Genomic DNA, 9171 nt, shown 5'->3' with positions numbered 1-9171 from the left:
AGCCTTAAACCACTATTCTGGGAACAGGTTGCACAATTTATAGGTTTATCAATTTGATAGTGGAATGCAGAGACATGTTGAATTATGCATTAGCTGAAACACTATGAGGTTAAAAGCTTAATTGTTTAATATTCCACTGGTTTTTATTTTACATTGCAGGAGGGGTGAAACCACTTCTCGTCAATCACAATATGTCTTTAAAGCCCCTGAAAACTTGCTAAGTAGCATAAGAGTAAATAAGCAACAAGCTAAGTCCAAGTATGGAAAAGAAGACCTCTCAGTTAAAACAGAAAAGAAAATGTAGAAACCACACTGCTCACAAACAGAAGTGGATTGAGAAAATTTGTTTTCAGGAGCTTTATAATTTTGTACAGTGTCAGCACTAGACATGCATCAATGTGCATCATTAATGAAACAAGGAAGAGAACAAAGACATTAGGACATAATCTGCATCGGAGCAGTAACAGAACAGTAAGCTGGAAAACTCTTTTGCTTTTCTTTCTGGTGCATGAAAACAAGATTTTATAAGTCACAGGGAGGGAAAGTAGAAATCTTCTTATTGCCATTGTGACAGATGGTTGGGCCTCCATTCACAACACTTTCCAGTCTGTTCCCTTAGACTGCTTCCCTGAGCAAAATGAAAACCCTTACAACAAGGCTGAATACATTCTCCCTGCAGAAGTGCACACGCTTTATTCCCACAGTCCACTACAATCCAACTCTGTTTGAGTGCAAAATGTGGGCTTACATATTTACTTTGCCATGATAGGAACTCATGGTCAGTTTCCACTTGTATTGTTTGACAAAGAATCAATGCCTAATTATCACTACATCCTTAAAAAAAAAAAAAAAACTTCAATTTATCTTTAAACAATAAAATAAGTCATTAAATTCCCACCATAACAAACTAAGGCTTTCAGAACGGATGCTGCTGGCAATGCAACAAATACTGTCCCAGAACAATTAAGGAGACAAATCTTCCAGACAACTGAATTCAGGTCACCCAAATCAACCCAAATATGCAGATTCATTAGCATTTGCTTGGTGGGGTAAGCTACTGTAATGCAGGCCCCCTGCTCTACTGTATAAAAGAATAATCAGATTATGTTAAGCAGAGATGATGCACACCAGACTATGAACATGGGTAGTTCACTTAACAACTGATCACGTAAAAAAAAGCTGAAAAGCTGTGGATGTGCATGAACATTAACTGTATAAAACCGTCTTTCCTTCATTATACTGATGACCACACTGTCCTGAAATCCTTTACATTTCTGTCATCAAGTATAGATTTTAGCTGACTGTAAATTAGCAGACCAGTTTCATGGTTACTATCAGTTACCTGATTCCCGGGGGCCAGAGGCTGGTTAATCACAGAGGTCAAGACTAGAGTCATGTTTGATAGTTGCAGTGTGTAGCCACTTATAGACAGTAAAGTCCTTCAATATACCTGTGTTTCTCCTTCCTCCAGACTTTCCACATTCTCGTCACTTTTTCTCTCAGTGACACACAAACAAAAGTAACAAACATGTATGCAAGTAAGCACAAATTCACAACGAGCGAGTCTGTCTCTCACCCTCCTCTTGACAGCATCAATAGAGCACTGGGAGAAGATGACAGTTGCATAAGATTGATGAGCTGGAGGCCAAAGGGGGCATCCCCCTCGACATCCTTAGGAAGCACTTTGATTTGGCTTCCCTCTACTCCCACAAAACCCTGTGACAGCTGATACAGAGCACCCACGAATCCCAATGACACCAGTGACACCACGCCTTCACATGTCTTAATTCAGGATGTCCTTAGTGGGTGTCGAGCCTGGGTGCGAGGCCAGCCGTGCCCTAAACCACGCCCTTGGTGACACAGCGGTCTGGAGAGGGGGCAGAGAGGAAGTGGAGATGTCACGGGTCTGGGTTTTTTTTTAAATTGATGAGTGGACTTGAATGAGGACCAGGCAAAGCTGGTCTTTTGAAGACTCTTCAAGCCAGAACAAATTTATTAATGGCCCTACTTCAGAAGCTCAGCCTATGGTAAACATACTGACAGGATGGGCTATTGAGTTCACTCCACTGTGACACCTGATTTTCTCCAAGATGACAAAAAGGACCCAGCTTGAGCTCTCGTCAGTATCGTCTGACCATCACAACTCCATCTCTCGCACCAATACCCTACGCAACACAACACTGCTGCATTTTATTCAGGTATTTTGAACAAATTCCTTAATATGGCCCCTGAAATAATGTGTTAAAAAGTCTCCAGCTGAATCGTCCATCGCAACACAAACTTTAAGAGGAAATTTTACTATCCCCTCTTGTCACCGTTAACAGAAAAGAGCACTGTAAAAGTTTAAGTTGACAACAAGCCAGTGGGACTATTTTCTCTCAGCACAAATTGTTCCAGCCAATTATGTTGTCAGCACTTTTATTTTCCTTAACGTTTAGTCCTGTGGATGCCCCTCGTGGATGAGGTCCTAAGCCTCAGACCATCAACTGCAGTATCCCCGGTTCAATTATAATTTTGACCTGATGGTGGTACTATATGAAAAGTCAAGCAATCAATAACTGTAACAAATTTTATGGCCAACAGTTGTTGAGATGTTTCCCTCAAAGCCACAAATGTCATCTTCGGAGAACCATAAAGGTCTCTGCAAAATCCTGTGTCAATGCATTTGGCAGATGTTATTTCATTGGATAAATGTGGAAATACTGACCTGTTAGTGGCGCCAAAATAAATGTCAGGAGACCACCAGTGTCATTAGGATTCATGCTCTGGGCACCATGAACATCTGTATCAAATTTCGTGTCTATCTATCCATCAGTTGTCAAAACATTTCACTCAAAACAGGAAAAGGTTAAATGTTAGCAGTTGAATTCATCCTCCTCATCCTCTGACCATGAATGTTTGTACGAAATTGACAGTCACGTCAATCCATCCGATAGTGGTTGAGATTTTTTAGTCTGGACCAACGTGGTGGACTGACCCACACCGCCATCTCTAGCAAGATCCCTAAAAATCAATGATTTTTTTGCATGGCGATGCAGTTAAAAGCAAGGACCATTTTAAATCTGCTCCTTGATATATTGAAAAGGGTGGTGGGAAATTTAAAAAACACAATAATTCATCTACAAACATACAGTCAAATTGCCATATGAACCTTACGGACCAAACATTTGGGTGTTTAGCAGATTTCTAACTGCGGGTGCTGCAGTTTTGGATAAGTGACAGACAGCTCTTAACCAGCTTCAGTTGGTGGTTTTCGCTCCCATGAGACCAACATGGATACACCCAAACACGGGACCTTGACTGATACGGATACAGAAAAGCACAAAGACACACAGACTGGGGAAGGCCATTCATCTCTATGATAGTGTGGTCATTCCAGTAAGAGCCCACCACCCCTCTCCATCCCACCACCGTACACACACATTCTCATCAGTGCAGTCATCCTTACTGTCCATCTGTAAACATCCCAAGCCTCTGACAGGGCTGTCAGTGTGCACCACCATAGGTGGGGGAGGGAGGGAAAACGAGAGGTACAGAGGAAGAGAGAGAAAACAGGCTTCAGTATGAGGGAGGATATTCAAGCGTGCAAATTCATACAGTGGTTGAAGAGAAGAAAGAGGGAGGACAAAGCACAAGAACAAGGAGAAGTGAGTAGGAGGAGGATTCTCCTTATGGAAAACAAGAAGGAAACCGTTGCATAAAGAAATACGATAGTATGGTTTGAGGGCGTATGGAATGGAACAACACATTTTTCCATCTTGTTTTTTTGTGTTCTTCCTCAAAGAATGGAGGCATCCAGTTCGAGGTTCAATTCACAACCCAGAGATTACAGTTAGCAAAGTGTTTTCAAAGACATATTTTCCACATAACCTACATTCTCTCTGTGGATTTGGGACACTGTCTTTCTGTCCCACTCGTATATGATGCAATACAGTGAAGGCTGGTGTAAATCTCTTTCAAAGAATAAATACAGAACAACTAGGTGAAATTCCTGCTCATTCAAATCCTGGATGGAGGGTGCATGGACTGTACTTTTACTCGCGAACATGCACGCACATACACACACACATACACAAAGCAGTGTGTTGAAGAGGATTATGCAGGCTTGAATTTCAACAGAAAGAACCCCTGTCTACAAGCACTACAGAGCAAATCTGGCTTTAGAAACTTTCCTCATCCCAGAGCATCCTGGTACAATAGAGGGGCTGAACTTAAAATCCTGCAGTTTAAACATGTTCATTTTTGAAGATGCAAAGGCACATTTGCAGATGGATGATCAGCCCTGGCATCAACAGCAACATCTGCAGTGAAAACACAGACGCAAAACTCTTTTACCAAACAACTGCGTGAATATTGTGCACTTCGGGGTCACATACACTTTGCTGGAAAATGTCAGAAACCATGCAAATGCCAAATACCCCACTTGCTGTGGATGTAGCTGCAGGCCAGCTTGTATCTGGGAATACCAACTGGAATGCACACATCTACAGGAATGTCCACTGATATCCTGCTATGTGTAAATGTTTGCTCGTGATCGAACTGGAAAAAAAACAGGAGGCATTAGTGTGTGTGTGTGTGTGTGTGTGTGTATGTGTGTGTGTGTCAGAGAGAAAATAAGTAGCCTTCTTCTTCTGCCTTTGTATGAATCTTAAGTAGTCCCATGTTGAGGGAGGCTTTGTTCGCCATCACTGTCGGGGGCACGTCCTCCAACTTTTCCCCTCACTTCCTTTTGGCATAACATTTATCATTCTTCCCCCACGAACAATCATCCTACAACACGGACTAGCATCTAGCGCACAATAAGCTACCACCACCACCACCACCCCCTCCCTTTCGCCCCTTTCAGGTTGCTTGGATACCTTTCATCCAGTGGGACAGCTTGTCAACAACATCATCACTTACTTAGAAACTCCCAACCTTTACTTCACTTCACTTTGATTTGCTCCAGCTGAGCCTTATTAAAAAATAAAAAATAAAAATACTGCTGTGTCTTGTTTCCAAGAACATCTTTTTCTTGTTTGACTTTTATGTTGCATCCAAAACACTTAAAAACTTCCACGCCTGAATGTCTGGCTCTGCAAAAATTGCAATGCATCCTAAAGTGGTGGAACCTTCTAATTTGCAAGAGAAAGTCCCCTCTGGGAAAATACAGCCTTATCCAGCTCTACTGAGCAACTTGATGCACAATATTTTTTGCTGACATTATGTAGTCTGTTGGTGTTAGCCAGGGGGGGCTGTTTCATAGAAGGCCTGAATGACTCATCAGACCTCTCCTCATCTCTCTGAAAGGGTCAACAGGTGCATTAGCAGTAAGTGATGAGTGCATACAAACACTGAATCACATCAACCTCATTTCATCCACCACCACTATCCTGGAAACTTTACTTTATACATATAAATCTCCTTTGCCTATTTAATGATTCCTGCGCAAGTGTTCATTATTACTAAAATTTATGAATCACATCAAAGAATTCTGAAAACAACCTGTTTCACTGGTTTTGTTACTCTTTTTTTAATTTCCTCTTTCATTTTCTGTAACTCAAGCACATAAAAGGCCTGGCCTTGTTTGGCCTTCTCCGTGTTCACTCCTATCCCTTTCAGCTGACTGGCCTGCACCACTTATTCCGCTTATTATGAACGCTGACAGCAGATTATTTTGCTTACTGCACCCAAATTCTCCATCCTCTATAGATCAAATCCAACAAATACGGGACTAAGAGACAAAGACAAAGTCTACAAAAGGGACAAAAAGAGAAAAGATAGGGATAGCATAGGCAGAGAACTGGTCCGAAATGAAAAGGGGGAAGGGAGAAGATGAAGAAGGAACCACAAAAAAAAAAAAAAAAAAAAAAAAAAAAAAGAAGAAAAAGCTGGAGAATACAGAGAAGGAGCAAAGAGGAGGTAATGTGGCAAAGGCGCAAACCCCTATAAATGACTGTGTTTTGTCAGGGAAATAAAGACCGACTAACAGCAGCAGCAGCAACATACCAGCACAGTGAACAAGAATGCAAATTAGCCCTGATGCAAATGTCATAGGTCTTCAGGGGCACAACAGACTGTCTTTATACCAACCCCCCACCACAACACACTTCTCTCTGTACTATCAACCCCCCACCCCCGCCCCACCCCAATTCTCCTCCAACTCTGTACTGAAGCGCACTCACACAAACACTTCCAGGAGACAATCTTGCACAGTGCGAGAGAAGTGTAATCACAAGAGACAACATCATGTTCTTACTTCACACTGAAACAAAAGGCCAGAGTACAGTAGGCTCTTTACACAAATGCACACAAACACACTCTTGAGGAAGATAAACCACTTACTTGTCCGTCATGGCGTCGGCTAGCGAATATTGATACATTAAAACTTCTTTTCACTTTTCTTCTCACAGTTGGAAATGGTTGAAGGAGACGTCACAACGTCACAACAGCGGTCTACAAGAAAGGGGAAAAAGCAATGTTAGTTCAGAACAATTAATCATTTATTCACACCTATAGTCGGCAGATAATATTAACACCTCATGGTAAATTACTTTACCTTTATGGTAAAATCATTTTTGTCTGAAACTGACAGCTATTTTCATTCTCGATTCATTGTTTTGTCTGAAACAAAGCCAGGAAATAGTGAAAAATATCTCTCACAGCCCAAAATGATAATTTATAATGAATGTTTAATTTAACTGACAACCTAAAACCCAAAGATAGTCAGTTTACTATTAGGAAGAAAAACAACAAATCTTCACATTTGACAAGCAGGAACCAGGAAAAGTTTGGTTTTTCTGTCCAGCGACGAATCAATTAACCAACTAATCATTGTGTAGTCACAGTTTAAACAGCAGGTCAAAAAATACCGGTTAATAATTGGTGTGTCTTGTGAGTCATTTTTACCATGAATTGTGTCCATTATTTTGTGCTACATGTATGTAAATCAAGTAGTTCAAACAAATACTAATAAACGCAAAGGTCTGAGCAAATCACTACTATTGTGACAGCTCCTGTTTGTACAAGACAATGAGGACAAAAAAAAATTTCCACTGAACAGGCCACGGTCCAGCCTGGGAGAACGTCTAACTTTGCAGACATGCTTCACTTGCTCACAATTAGCCTAGTAAGGCCTGGTCTCTTCAACTTTCTGGGGGATACTGTTACCATAGTTACCTAGGCAGCCAACCAGCCAGCTAGCTAGCATAAATAGAGTGCACCAAGAAATCCTCTGGGTAGTGAGCAGACAATATGAATCCAGTCACAGATGAAGAATGCATTGTGTGACTGAGGAGCAATTTTGGCAATCAGTGCAGCTGATTACCATCAATCATGACTAATAAAAACATCATAAAAATCTGAATGATCAAGTGCAGCAAATGCCATTACATTTAAAGAAATCCATAAAACACACCTCTGTTAATGGCGCATATTATTGAATGCACATAAATCAGCAGATGTTTACTGCCAGCCTTCTGATTTTGAAATTTTAATGAGGCGATGAGACAAGACACATCCTGTGCCCTGCTGGCTGATGAGCAATTTCCAAAACCTGGCATTAGCTCTTCAGCTTATCTACCTATAAAAGATTACGACAGAAGCACATTAAATTCACAGATTATACCCTGTTATGTGTTAACACAGATTGTGACCTGCCAGAGTTGGATTTTAGGTTCCCTAAGCAGATAAAAGGTTAGATACCAATTCACAGACAGTCTAGAATAAATAATAGACCTGAAGCAGCTTTTAAATCCTTTGTTTCATCTCAAAAACACACCGTTTTCAGTTAATAATCCAACACTCATTAAACAAAGGACTTATTGGTTTTTTTTACTGTCAGCTGATAGGGCTACAACTGGAGGGAGACAGAGGAGTGAGTAAGGTCTCAACCCCACCCAGTCTATCAGCCCAAAAGCCAGACAGACAGCCACCAGCCTTGGAGCCAGCCAGCCAGCCAGCCAGCCACCGGCAGTCTGTCTGTGTAGGGACCATGGCTAAACGGGTGCATGTGCGTCCTCTTCCCTGCTTTCCTTTGACCTTTTCCAGACTACATTTCCCTGAATCTGAACTTTGAGTCCCACCATTCTTCTTTGCTGTTGCTCCAGTGCATTTGCTTACCTGTCAGTCTGTCTCTTTCATTTTCCTGCCTCTTAAGAGCTCAATGAACTTTTGTCCATGTGTCTGTCCTCAGTGTAGAAGCAGGCATTGCGCTGTATACACCCAAGTAACCTCTGGCAATCAATTTAGCTCCATTTCCTCTGGTCTCTACACGGCTGTTTATAGGAAATATTTTAGACAGAGGACAGACTCCAACATCGCAGTTACTTTAAGAGATATTTTAACAAATGAGGGAGCGAGGGGTGACCTTGATTGAATGCATTTGAGGGACAAATCTGAATTAGTGGGGTGATGAATGTCTCTTCCATAGCTTAATTTTTAGAATTCTTTGTCGAGTTAAATAAAAGAGACCATGCCAGAATTTCAGGGTTGAAATGTCGCAGCCTTTCTCTCCAGAAGCACAATAACTCCATTACAAAATGACATTTCCTTACATTACTAAATTGTTGAAATATGCAAAAGCTTTACTTTTGTACAATGTGCAAATCCAACCCCAGTATGAGAGCTTCATATGAAAAACATCCCAAGCTCACTGTGGTGTTGATGTGTGTGGTGTTTTCCTGCAACGTGAGGAGTTCCTAAACCAAAACCCAAAATTAGACTCCTGCCTTCTCCTCAATGCGCAAACAATGATGCATTGCCTGGTTCAATACTCAACACAACCCTGGATGCACTGAACAACAAAGAACTGTGCAACTGTGCTGCAAGTGCATGTGCATGTGCATAAAAAAGTCACACTGCCAGATAGTGTGGTTTCTACCGATGCACAGCGGCGATAGGAACCTACCCAGAGCAAGAACGCTTCATTTTAAAGTGATACGATAGCACTTGAAAACACGTTAGCTAGCTTTGATCTACCTGCACCAAGCACTCACAAACAATTAAACCCAGCATCTCTCTCCAAGCGTCTCGATGTCCAGTTAAGAGGAGCAACCAGTGGCATGGTAAAGGAAAATCTGAAATGTCCACGCTGGGAGGGTAAAGCCACTCCCTCCCCTCTCAAAGGAGATTTATGAACTCCTGCCACGATATACATACTCTGTCCACATCTTGCTGTAAACAAAACAGCAG

The sequence above is a fragment of the Seriola dumerili genome, unplaced genomic scaffold (assembly GCF_002260705.1).
Source record: "Seriola dumerili isolate Sdu_G_001 unplaced genomic scaffold, Sdu_1.0 BDQW01000450.1, whole genome shotgun sequence".
NCBI lineage: Eukaryota > Metazoa > Chordata > Actinopteri > Carangiformes > Carangidae > Seriola > Seriola dumerili.
This window is presented reverse-complemented; position numbering follows the sequence as displayed.